Genomic DNA, 14,024 nt, shown 5'->3' with positions numbered 1-14,024 from the left:
AAACAAACTGATACAACATTTTTAATGAACTCACCATAATCTCATTTCTAAAAGTGACTTCACACATTGAAGAATAGTGTCTTTCAGACCTTTTAACTAATTATTTCCTCTTCCTGGAATGTTCTGCCCCAGATATCTGTTTAGACTATTCTGTCACTTTCTTCAAGGCCAGTGCCCCATTGGCCAGACTACTTCATTCACTTCATAATAATAACTAACACTTATGTAACATGACAAGAATCATTATAATTGTCTAAATGTGCTTTTGTATTAGGTTTCTATTTCCTTGGTGTGACATAATTTTTTTAAAAGTGACAGCACACTAATGGTACACGCTATACAATATTCTTTCGGGCATTTTAAAATTGACTAATTTCAATTGACTAAAAAGTGATATTTTAAGAGATTAAATTTTAAATTTTAATTGTTATATACTGTTGCAGGAAGCCAGGGACCCCAAACAGAGGGACCGGCTGGAGCTGCAGCAGAGGAACATAAATTGTGAAGATTTCATGGACATTTATCACTTCCCAAATAATACTCTTATAATTTCTTACACCTGTCTTACTTTAATCTCTTAATCCTGTTACCTTCGTAAGCTGAGAATGTATGTCACCTCAGGACCCTGTGATAATTGTGTTAACTGTACAAATAGATTGTAAAATATGTGTGCTCGAACAATATGAAATCAGTGCACCTTAAAAAAGAACAGAATAACAGCGATTTTAGGGAACAAGGGAAAACAACCGTAAGGTCTGACTGCCTGTGGGGTCAGGGAAAAAGAGCCATATTTTTCTTCTTGCAGAGAGCCTATAAACGGACGTGCAAGTAGGGAAGATATTGCTAAATTCTTTTCCTAGCAAGGAATATTGATATTAATACTCTGGGAAAAGAATTGCATTCCTGGAGGGAGGTCTATAAACGGCCACTCTGGGAATGTCTGTCCTTTGCAGTTGACATAAGGACTGAGATACACCCTGGTCTCCTGCAGTACCCTCAGACTTAGTAGGATTGGGAAACTCCAGCCTGGTAAATTTTTGGTCAGACTGGTTCTCTGCTCTCAAACCCTGTTTTCTGTTAAGATGTTTATCAAGACAATACGTGCACCACTGAACATAGACCCTTAGGAGTTTCTGATTTTGCCCTTTGAAGCATGTGATCTTTGTGACCTACTCCCTGTTCTTACACCCCTTCCCCTTTTGAAATCCTTAAAAAAAACCTGCTGGTTTTGTGGGTCAGGTGGGCATCACAGTCCTACCAATATGTGATGTCACCCCCGGTGGCCCAGCTGTAAAATTCCTCTCTTTGTGCTCTTTTTCTTTATTTCTCAGACCGGCCGACACTTATGGAAAATAGAAAGAACCTACATTGAAATATTGGGGGCGTCTTCCCCCAATAATATACTTATATGGCTCAAAATTCAAAAGGTACAATAGAATTTATACTGAAGTTTTTCTTTTAGCCCCATTCCATATTCCCACTTTCAGCTCTTAACACCAGAAAGAACATAACTCACACATTAGTGGCAAATCACATTAGTAGAAGATGAAGCTCACAGATTGTTACTCTTTTAATAAAAATACAAAGAGTTTACATTATTATATGCACTTGTAAACTGTCACACAATTTAATGGACTGCGATATTTCATTTTCTGTCTCATGTGGATAATCAGTGAAAAAAAATCTCTAGAGCATGAAGATGGTACATTGTGATGTAACCTTTTAATTATTTAAAATTTATTTAGGAGATTTATTTACAAGATGGCCAATCAGAAGCAGCTGTGGTCTGCAGCAATCATGGAGAGGAATGAAAGTGGTGAGTAAATTTATCACCTTCAACTGAAATATCCAGGTTCTTGCATTGGGACTTACTAGGCAATCAACTGAATCCAAGGAGAATAAAGAAAAGCAGGATAGGGCAATGGTTTACCTGGAAGCAGCACAGAGCCCTCCAGCCAAGGGTAGTGGTAAATGATTGTGTGACCTTGCCTGGGAAACCACGCTTCTCCCATGGATCTTTGCAATCAATGGATGAGGAGATCCCCTCCTGAGCCCACACCACCAGGGCCTTGGGTCTGATACACAGAGCTGTGTGGAGTTTTGGCAGAGCATCTGCTCAGGCACACACAGAGACCCAGGAGTTTTACATACTCTGACCTCAGATTCCCAGCAAGGTGGCAGATTCATCTGCACATTCCCCTAGGAAGGTGGCTGAATCCAGGGAGCCAAGCAGCATTGTTCTGTGGGCCCACTTCCACAGCACCTTAAGTTAAGACCCACTGGCTTGGACTTCCAGTCAGCTAATGGCAAAAGGCTGAGTCTGCCTGATATGGGAGGGAGTTCCCGGGGGAAGGGTGGCCACCATTTCTGTGGTTCAGTGGACTCAGCATTAAGTCCAGGTAGTCCCGATGAGGAGGAGTCCCCCACAATGCAGCACACCTGCTTTGCCAGATTATCCTCCGCCTGCTTCTTTAAGCAGGACCCCAATCCATTCCTCCTCATTGGGAGGGGCCTCCCTGTGGTGGGGCCTTTAGTTACTAGTCAGACTTATGTGGACAGAACTCTCATCTCTCCTGAAACTGAGCTCCCAGTGGGAGAGGCAGCCACCATCTCTGCAGTTCAGTCAACTCAACTGTTCCAACTTGCTGGCTCTGGAGAGTCCAGGTGGTCTGGGTGAGGAAGGGTCCCCCCAGTGCAGCACAGCTGCTCTACTGAAAGCAGCCAGACTGCTTCTGTAAGAGGGTCCCTCTTCCATTCCTCCCGATTGGGTGAGACCTCCCAAACAGGAGTTTCCAGACATCTACAGCCAACAACAGGTCAGTTACACCCCTGGGATGGAGCTTCCAGAGGAAACAGGTGGCTACCATCTTTACTGTTTCTCAGGCTTCACTGGTGATACCTCCAGGTATCAGAAAAACCAAGGCAACTAGGGTCTGAAGTGGAACCTCCAGAAAACCACAGCAGCCCTATGGTTGCTAACAGTCAGTGACCTTACTGTTAAAAGAAAAAAAAAAAACAACAGAAAACAACAACAACAACAAAGACCCCACAAAAACCCCATTCAAAAGTCAGCAACATCAAAGACTGAAAGTGGATAAGCCCACGAAGATGAGAAGATATCAAAACAAAAACACTGAAAACTCAAACAACCAGAGTGCCTTTTCTCCACAAATGACCACAACACCTCTCTAGCAAGGGCACAGAACTGGGCTGAGGCAGAGATGGCTGAACTGACAAAAGTAGGCTTCAGAGGGTGGTAATAATGAATTTTGCTGAGCTAAAGAAGCACGTTGTAACCCAAGGGAAAGAAGCTAAGAATCATGATAAAACAATACAGGAGCTGATAACCATAATAGCTAGTTTAGAGAGGAACATAACTGACCTGATGGAGCTCAAAGCACAACACAAGAACTTTACAATGCAATCACAAGTATCAATAGCAGAACAGAGCTAGCAGAGGAAAGAATCTCAGAGCTTAAAGACTGTCTTTCTGAAATAAGACAGGCAGACAAGAATAGAGAAAAAAGAATAAAAATCAATGAACAAAACCTCTGAGAAATGTGGGATTATGAAAAAAGACCGAATCTGTATATTGGTCTGATTGGGGTACCTGAAAGAGATGGGGAGAACAGAACCAAGTTGGAAAACGTACTTTAGGATATCATCCAGGAAAACTTCCCCAAACTAGCAAGAAAGACCAACATTCAAATTTAGGAAATCCAGAGAACCCTAGTAAGATACTCCATGAGATGACCAACTCCAAGACACATAATCATCAGATTCTCAAGGTCAAAATGAAAGAAAAAATGTTAAGGGAAGCCACAGAAAAAGGCCAGGTCACCCACAAAGGGAAACCCATCAGACTAACAGTGGACCCCTCAGCAGAAACCATACAAGCCAGAAGAGATTGGGGACCAATATTCAACATTCTTAAAGAAAAGGATTTCCAACCAATAATTTCATGCCCAGCCAAACTAAGCTTCAAAACAAAGAAGAAATAAGATCCTTTTCACACAACAAGTGCTGAGGGAATTCATCACCAAGCCTGACTTGCAAGAGCTCCTGAAGGAAGCACCAAATATAGGAAGGAGAAATCAAATCATTATCAGCCACTACAAAAACACACTTAAGTATACAGATCAGTGACACTATAAAGCAACCACATAAACAAGTCTGCAAAATAACCAGACAGCATCATGATGACAGGATCAAATTCACACATAACAATATTAATCTTCAATGTCAATGGTCTAAATGCCCCAATAAAAAGACACAGAATGGCAGGCTGGATAAGGAGCCAAGACCCATTGGTATGCTGTGTTCAAGAGACACATCTCACATGCAGAGACACACATAGGTTCCAAATAAATAGGTGGAGAAAAATTTACCAAGCAAATGGCAAACAAGAAAAAGCAGTGGTTGCAAAACTAGTTTCTGACAAAACAGACTTTAAACTAATGAATATCAAAAAAGAAAAAGAAGGGCATTACATAATTGAAAAAGTTTCAATTCAACAACAAGCACTAACTATCATAAATATATATGAACCCAGATTCATAAAACAAGTTCTTAGAGACCTGCACAGAGACTTAGACTGCAACACAATAATAGTGAGAGACTTTAACACTCCACTGACAATATTAGACAGAACATAGAGACAGAAAATTAACAAAGATATTCAGGACCTAAACTTAGCTCTAGATCAAGCAGAACTGATAGATATCTACAGAACTCTTCACCCCAAAGCAACAGAATATACATTCTTCTTGGCATCACATGGCACTTACTCAAAAATCGATCACATAATTAAAAGTAAAACACTCCTCAGCTAATGCAAAGCAACTGAAATTATAACAGTCTCTCAGATCATAGTGCAATCAAATTGGAACTCAAGATTAAGAAATTCACCCAAGACCATACAGCTACATGGAAATTAAACAACCAATAAAATTAATTAAGAAATCAAAAGATTCTTTGAAACTAATGAGAACAAAGAGACAATTCACCAGAATCTCTGAGATGCAGGGAAAGTGGTGTTAAGAGGGAGATTTATAGCACTAAATGCCCATGTCAAAAACTTAGAAAGATCTCAAGATAACAACCTAACACCATGTCTAAGAGAACTACAGAACCAAGAGCAAACAAACCCCAAAGCTATCAGAAGACAAGAAATAACCAGGATCAGAGTTGAACTGAAGGAGATAGAGACACAAAAATCTCTTCAAAAAATCAATGAATCCAGGAGCTGGTTTTTTGAAAAAATTAATAAAATAGATGGCTAGCTAGACTAATAAAGAAGAAAAGAAAGAAGAATCAAATAGACATGATCAGAAATGATAAGGGGGATATCACCACTGTCCCAACAGAAATACAAACAACCATCAGAGAATACTATAAATACCTCTATGCACATAAACTAAAAAATCTAGAAGAAATGGGTAATTCCTGGACATGTTCACTCACCCAAGACTGAACTAGAAAGAAATTGAGTCCTTAAATAAACCAATAATGAGTTCTGAAATTGAGGTGGTAATAAATAGCCTACTGACCAAAAAAAAAAAACAAAAACAAACAAAAAAAAACAAACCTAGGACAAGATAGATTTACAGCTGAATTCTACCAGATGTACAAAGAAGAGCTGGCACCATTACTACTGAAACTATTTCAAAAAGGTGAAAAGGAGGGACTCTTCCCTAACTCATTTAATGAGGCCAGCATCATCCTGATACCAAAACTTGGCAGAGATACAACAACAACAAAAAACTTCAGGCCAATATCCACGATGAACATCAATGCAAAAATCCTCAATAAAATACTGGTAAACTGAATCCAGCAGCACATCAAAAACCTTATCCTCCATGACGAAGCTGGCTTTATCCCTGGGATGCAAGGTTGGTTCAACATACACAAATCAACAAATGTGATTCATCACATAAACAGAACTAAAGACAAAAACCACATGATTATCTTAATAGATGCAGAAAAGGCCTTCAATAAAATTGAACATCCCTTCATGTTAAAAACTCTCAGTAAACTAAATATTGAAGGAACATACTTCAAAATAATAAGAGCCATATATGACAAACCCACAGTCAATATCCTACTGAATGGGCAAAAGTTGGAAGCATTCCCCTTGAAAACCAGCACAAGAAAAGGATGCCCTCTTTCACCACTCCTATTCAACATAGTATTGGAAGTTCTGGCCAGGGCAATCAGGCAAGAGAAAGAAATAAAAGGTATTCCCATAGAAAGAGAGGAAGTCAAATTATCTTTGCAGATGACATAATCCTATATCTAGAAAATCCCATTGTCTCAATCCAAAAACTTCTTAAGCTGATGAGCAATTTCAGCAAAGTCTCAGGATGCAAAATCAATGTGCAAAAGTTTCTAGCATTCCTATACACCAACAACAGGCAAACAGAGAGCCAAATCATGAATGAAATCCCATTCACAATCGCTGCAAAAAAGAATAAATTACTTAGGAATACAGCTAACAAGACAAGTGAAGGACCTCTTCAAGGAGAACTGTAAACCACTGCTCAAAGAAATCACAGAGGACACAAACAAATGGAAAAGTATTTTATGCTTATGAATAGAAAAATTAATATTGTGAAAATGATCACTCTGCCCAAAGTAATTTATAGATTCAAAGATATTTCCATTAAACTACCACTGACATTCTTCACAGAATTAGAAGAAACAATTTTAAAATTCATATGGAACCAAAAAAGTGCCCGAATGGCCAAGACAAGCCTAAGCAAAAAGAACAAAGCTGGAGGCATCAGGTTACCTGACTTCAAACTATACTACAAGGCTATGGTAACCAAAACAGCATCGTACTGGTACCAAAACAGATATAAAGACCCATGAAAAAGAATAGAAAACTCAGAAACAAGACTGCACACCTACAACCATCTGTTCTTTGACAAACTAGACAAAAACAAGGGATGAGGAAAGGATTCCCTATTTAATAAATGGTGCTGGGAGAACTGGCTAGCCATATGCAGAAAATTGAAACCAAAACCCTTCCTTACACTTTACACAAAAATTAGCTCAAGATGAATTAAAGACTGAAATGTAAAACCCCAAACTATATAAACCCTAGAAGAAAATCTAGACAATACCATTCAGGACATAGGCATGGGCAAAGATTTCTTGACAAAAACGCCAAAATCAATTGCAGCAGAAGCAAAAGTTGATGAATGGCATCTACATAAACTAAAGAGCTTCTGCACAGCAAAAGAAACTATCATCAGAGTGAACAGACAACCTATAGAATGGGAGAAAATTTTTGCAATCTATCAATCTGACAAAGGTCTAATATCCAGAGTCTACAAGGAACTTAAACAAGTTTGCAAGAAAAAAAAAACATTAAAAAGTAGGCAAAGGACATGAACAGACACTTCGTAAAAGAACACCAACAAACATGAAAACAAAGCTCAACATCACTGATGATTAGATAAATGCAAATCAAAAGCACAATGAGATACCATTTCATGACAGTCAGAATGGTGATTATTAAAACGTCAAAAAACAACAGATGCTGGTAAGGTTGCAGAGAAAAAGGACCACTTTTACATTCTTGGTGGGAGTGTAAATTAGTTCAACTATTGTGGAAGACAGTGTGGTGATTACTCAAAGATCTAGAGGCAGAAATACCAGTTGAGCAAGCAATCCCATTACTGGGTATATACCCAAAGGAATATAAATCATTCTTGTATAAAGACACATGTATGCATATGTTCATTTCAGCACTATTCACAATAGCAGACATGGAATCAACCCAAAAGCCCATAAATGACAGACTGGATAAAGAAAATATGGTACATATACACCATGAGATACTGTGCAGCCATAAAAAGGAATGAGATCATGTTTTTTGCAGGGACATGGGTGGAACTGGAAGCTGTTATCTTCAGCAAATTAACACAGGAACAGAAAACCCCACACTGCATGTTCTCACCTATAAGTGGGAACTGAATGATGAGAACACATGGACACATCATGGGGATCAGCACACACTGGATCTGTCTGGGGTGGCATGGGAGAAGAGAGAGTATCAGGAAAAATAGCTAATGAATGCTGGGCTTGATACTTAGGTGATGAGATGATGTATGCAGCAGACCACCATTGCACATGTTTACCTACGTAACAAACCTGCACACCCTGCACATGTATCCCTGAATTTAAAAGAAAAGTTGAAGATAAAAATAAATAAATCAATAAAATAAAATAAAATTTATTTTAGGAAACTTGCCATACCAGCCAGCACACACAGATCTGTCTCATTCTTAAAACAAACAAACAAACAAACAAACAAACAAACAAACAAAAACTTGCATTTAAGTTAAAGGGTACATGTGTAGCTCTATTATATAGGTAAATTACACGTCATGGGTGTTTGGTCTACAGATTATTTTGTCACCCAAATAATATGCATAGTACCCGATAGGTAGTTTTTCAATCCTCACACTCCTCCAACCTTCCACCCTCAATTAGGCCCCAGTGAATGACTGAAGGGAACACCTTATGGAGAAGGACACCCATGACTACTTATAGTTGGTTTAACTGTCAATTTATAAAACATATATTTAATGAACAAAAATTTTAAAAATTTCATAAATATGAGAATATAAATAACACAAATAATTACATTTCTTTTCAATTTAAACTAGAAATTCAAATTTACTGTGACTGATTCTTTTCGATACTTCAAACTAAAAAGACAAAATTTACACACACACACAGACTCTCAGCACATTTATTATTTGACTAACTCTTAAACCTATTCTCCAGCTTCAATACTATGGGCGTAATTCATTCCTTTATTGTTTTGCCCTTGATGTTAATATATTCCTAGGGGTATAGCTATACCAATTTCATTAGATACCTAGAGCTGTGGTCATATTATTTTGATAACTTCTTGGGGTAGAGTAATTTTACCAGAGCCAAAAGAAAAATAATACCTTTTCAGACCAGCCAAAGATTTTCATTATCATGAAATGGGACAAAGAAGTTGGCTAACTTTTCCCAAAGTGAGGTTCCTCTGTGGGCATATTTTGTTTGTAATTTCAATACCTCTTTTTAAGTCATCATTTCTGGTATAGATATTATTATTACCATTATTTTGTCTCCTAATGTCTTCCCCAGACATAATACACTTTAAAACACTCACTTAGCTAACATTATACAACCCACTATCTTGTCACTGTGATACATAGACCTGTCTGTTCTGATGTATTCCTTGCTAGAATTTTATTATTTTCAATGGTGCTATTTGGGGGCTTCACTTCTAGGAGATAAGGGATTAACTCTAGGTAATCAGCTCCCCTTATTAAGAACATTGATTTATTTATTGTCCTGAAACAATGTTAATATCGCTCTTTACCTGGGGTTTTTTGTGACCACTGATTTTGACTACCTGTTTCGTTCCCTTTCCACCTAATTTTTGAGTTGGTTCACATGTACTGCTCTTTCCTTCCTAGTTGCAGTACAGATTCAAATTTTTTTCCAGAGCTTCTTGGCTTTACCCAGGCTTTTCTCCTTATTCTTTTCGTTATGCACTGATGGAAGAAAAATCCAGTCTATTCCTTAGAAACAGACATAAAGAATTGTTAAGTAAGAAAACACAGGAAGCTGAGTACCTTTACACATAGTAGTAACTTTTCTGTACTTGTTAAAATAAATGTGAAACTTATACTCTACTATATTCACTGTCTTTATACTCTGAGCATCTTTTTATAAAGGTTATACAGATTGTTCTTTTTGGAATGGCATTAAGAACTCATTGAATTTCACAGCAAACCTTGTTCAAATTAACACAATAGCGACTATTATTATTATTTAAAGTTCAAATGATCACAACTTGACCAGAGAAACCCCTTTATGCAGGTACTTTGCCCTTTAGCACTGTCCTGCTTTTCGATAATAATTGGACATATGCAGATAGCTCTCTTCTCTAAGACAGGAAATCCATTACCTTCCAATAATATCCCTTGACTCTTAGCTGAGAATGGTAACAGAATGAAAAAACTGGGCAGTAGGATTGTACAAGAGTGTTGGTGGTTGGCAAAACTGTTTCTTCTTCATATGATTCATTTTCATTAGTGAAACAGATAAAATATGTGTGTATGGGTTTATATGTGTGTATACATATATGTACACACATGTATATTTCTTTTTAATGCATGATTTCACACTGATTTTTCTAATTAAACATACAAAGTTTTATCAACAGCTAAAACATTCTTCTACATTAACACAAAGGACATTTTGATGTTCAAAAACCCTGATAGGTATTATATATTAGAGAAAAAAATGCTTAGGCTAATGATAATGTTCAGCATTTTACACTGTCCCCGCTAAATGATTAAGTTTAACCTTAATCCTAAGCAATTCAATTGTTGATGCTGATGACTATATTTACAGAATGCATTTTTTCCCAGCATCTTGATCTCACCACTGGGGCACTCATGGGTGACCTCTGTGCACTTGTTCCAGGCCTTATAATCAGAAGAGCCTCACACTAGGTTTAAGGCTCTGTTGTTGTTATCCTGGAAGTTTCAATCATTTTATTTTTTAGTTTTTTAGAGATGAAGGTCTCACTCTTTCACCAGGCTGGCTGGAGTGAGGTGACACGATCATAGCCCATTGCAGTTTCAAACTCCTAGGCTCAAGTGATCCTCCTGTCTCAGCCTCTCTGAGTAGCTGGGACTATAGGCATATGCCACCATGCCCAGCTAATAATCATTTTTAAACAAGAGGTTTCACATTTTCATTTTGCACTGCACTCTGCACATTATATAGCTGGTCCTGCCTATAATGCATAAGCTGTTAGATTAGAGTTTAAGGTCATGATTCCTTTACCCTTTTATTCTTAGCATGTGCCCTGCCAAATAATAACACATTATATTAAATTCCAGAGGCTCACGATTTCCCAGTGTGATTCAGATCCTGTACAAAATGTCTCATCACACACAGATAAACCAGCCTATCATGAATTCTTTAAATATTTGCCTGCTCACTAAAAGTCCCTGGGAAACTTAAAACTACAAATTTCTGAGCTACTCCTCAGACTGAATCCAAATCTTCTGGGCTGAAACAGAAATCTGTATTTTTAAAAAATCTCTTTTCCCTTTGTCTGTTTGTTTGTTTTTAAATGGTTGGGAGCGTGAAGCAAGAGACTTCATTAGGCTGTTGAAATGTATGATGTGAGAGGCTCGTGATACCAAATTTAGCTCCCATTAGGTATTAACCGGATGTAGTTTCTGCCTGTTTCCAATCCACCAGCAGTGTACCTATGAAGAAGGTTAATAGCTACTATTCCCATTTACTGTGGATGTGAGACCTCTTAGCTCTTATAATCATGCTTAGCTAAAACTTCTAGGAAAATATTGGCAGAATAAATCATTTCTAATTTCTAATTTTATCACCCCTCCCATTTATTTCTCTATTTCCTGTGGTAATTATATGGGCTTAATTTGTTATAATTTATTTCCCTTTCTCTTTCCTGAATCTGGTCTTAATTACAGCTGTTACTTTCTTTTGTTCTGCCTTGTCATTTTTGTGGGGGAAAAAGAACAGAAGACCCTAGCCAAGAAGAAACAGAAGTAGCATTTCATATGGACACCTGTGAAGTTCTTGATTCCCTGCTGACATTTATTCTGCATGCTTACCACACAAGGGGTGGATTATTTCCTCCTGTGAACTTTCATTTAGGTAGAGAGCTTAGGGTCTATGAGCTTTGCAAGGAACCAGGACCTTAGACAAACAACAAAGGAAAGAAATATTGACTCTAAAATGCGCCAAATAAAACTGCAAAATACAAATTAATAAGAACTAACTAAATATATATTAAATTTACTTGTTATTACTAATAATCACAAATCGCATTATATTTGAATGTGATTTGTAATTTGTAGCTTAGCTTTTCCTCATTTTGCAAAAATTTTAGAGTATACATGATGATTACTGAGAAATCATAGCCAAATGTTAATTAAATGCATTACCTATAGCCAAATCATTTCAAAAACAAAGTCTTGAAATTCACTTCATTTTTTTTAATGCAAAAAAATATATTTAAGGCATAGCAACTAACCTGAAAGAACTCCCAGTGGCAAAAACAAGTTGAACAACAAGATAAAATAGTATTAGATTATAATCTAAAGTATAAAATAAATATCCATGAGTCCATACTGACATAAATAAGTCATTTATAAAAAATTAAAATATATTTAACATGGCAAATGGATAATTTTAATATGTGTCATATAACATGTGGACACCATCAAACTTAAGAATGCCAAAGTCTACTAATGTCCTCAAACATCCCCATTAGGGTAAGCTTCCATTAGGTTCACATCAGGGCTTTAAAACGAGTTTGGAAAGTCAGATTACTGTTATAAACAATTACCACAACCTGCTATGTGGTCATGGTAATTTCAAATATTTTGCTCAAACAAAATCTTATGCAGTACCCCAATATTAAAAATATGTAAGCCCTGGTAACACAGTAAGACCTTGTCTCTACAAAAAATAAGAAAAAAAATAGCCAGGTGTGTGGGTGCACACTTGTAGTCCCAGGTATTCAGGAAGATGAGGTGGGAGGATTGCATGAGCCCAAGAGTTAGAGGCTGCAGTAAGCCATGGTTGCACCACGGAACTCCAGCCAGGGTCACAGAGTGAGACCTTACCTTAAAAATAAATAAAATAAAACTAAATACGTAAATGGATAGATAGATCAACATACAGAGAGAGAGAGAGAGAGAGAGAGACAGAGACAGAGAGACAGGAAAGATGGAAGGTAGCAGAAATGCTCTGCCTCTTACCCACCTCAGCACCTCAGAGCAGTGCTGCAGAACTTGGATGCTCTGTGGAACTCAACTTGTAATTTTTTGACACAGTGAGAAAAGCTGAATCTTTGAAGGCAAGCTACTGAGTTGGAGAAAATAAATAAAATATACTCATCTGATAAAGGGCGGCGCCCAGAACATAAAATAAACTCTTACAACTCAATAAGAAGACAAAAATTACAATTAAAACAATGTCAAAAGATGTGAAGAAACACTTCACCAGAGAAGATATGTGGATGACAAATAAGCACATGAAAAATTTCACAACATTATTAGATTTTAGGGAAATACAAATTAAAACAAGTTACCCTACATGCTCACTAGAATGGATACAACTAAAAGGACTCCATACCAAGTGTTGGTGATACTGCTTCTCCCAACGAACTTTATTCTGATTAACATTTCTGATTTCCTGCCTAAATAATTAACCTTGGTGGCTTTGAGGGTCTCAAAAAGATTGAAAGTGTATTATTTTACAGACATATCCAAATATCTTATGCAAAATTATGAAAAGAAGCAAGCAGTTTTATATTTTCTATTTCGTATCTTCCCTTTCAGCATCAATATCTTTTTCCTTCCTCTCTAACTTTATGTTCCCATCTCTTTTCCATCTCTAACTCCTGGGCCTAAATGCTAACTACCTCTGTATCAAATGTGTTTGTTTGCCACCAGGAAAGACAGTCTGCATTTGAAAAGGATTTAAACAACCAGTTGTGGAATTTGGACATCTTTGACAACTTGGTAGCTGCTGCTTCAGGTGGACTCAACCCATATGGGCATGGATGACAGGTTTTTGATCTTTGGTACAAAGAAAACATGTCTGATATGGTTTGGATATTTGTCCCTGCCAAAATCTCATGTTGAAATGTACTCCTCAAAGTTGGAGGTCACGCCTTGAATTAGTCCATTCTCACATTGCTATAAGGAAATACCAGAGACTGGGTGATTTATAAAGAAAAGAGTTTTAATTGACTCACAGTTCCACATGGCTGGAGAGGCCTCAGAAAACTTACAATCATGGTGGAAGGCACCTCTTCTCAGGGCAGCAGGAGAGAGAATGAGTGCCAGCAGGGGAAATGCCAGCTACTTATAAAACCATCAGATCTTGTGAGAACTTACTCATCATGAGAATAGCATGAGGAAACCCCCTCTGTGATTCAATTATCTCCCACC

At 37.5% G+C, this 14,024-nt stretch overlaps 1 protein-coding gene across 1 annotated transcript in view; it reads left to right on the top strand.

Moving 5' to 3' along the window:
- RAB3C (RAB3C, member RAS oncogene family) overlaps window positions 1-14,024 on the top strand; it is a 387,810-nt gene that overhangs the window by 23,226 nt on the left and 350,560 nt on the right. The window contains exon 4 of the mRNA XM_055254519.2: window positions 1,746-1,816. The gene's annotated coding sequence lies outside the window, so the exon portion shown is untranslated. The remainder of the gene's footprint in view (window positions 1-1,745; window positions 1,817-14,024) is intronic.

This window comes from Symphalangus syndactylus, chromosome 18 (genome assembly GCF_028878055.3).
Source record: "Symphalangus syndactylus isolate Jambi chromosome 18, NHGRI_mSymSyn1-v2.1_pri, whole genome shotgun sequence".
NCBI classification, from domain to species: Eukaryota; Metazoa; Chordata; class Mammalia; order Primates; family Hylobatidae; genus Symphalangus; species Symphalangus syndactylus.
The sequence above is the reverse complement of the archived record's forward strand: the minus strand, read 5'-3'. Positions and strand labels throughout refer to the sequence as shown.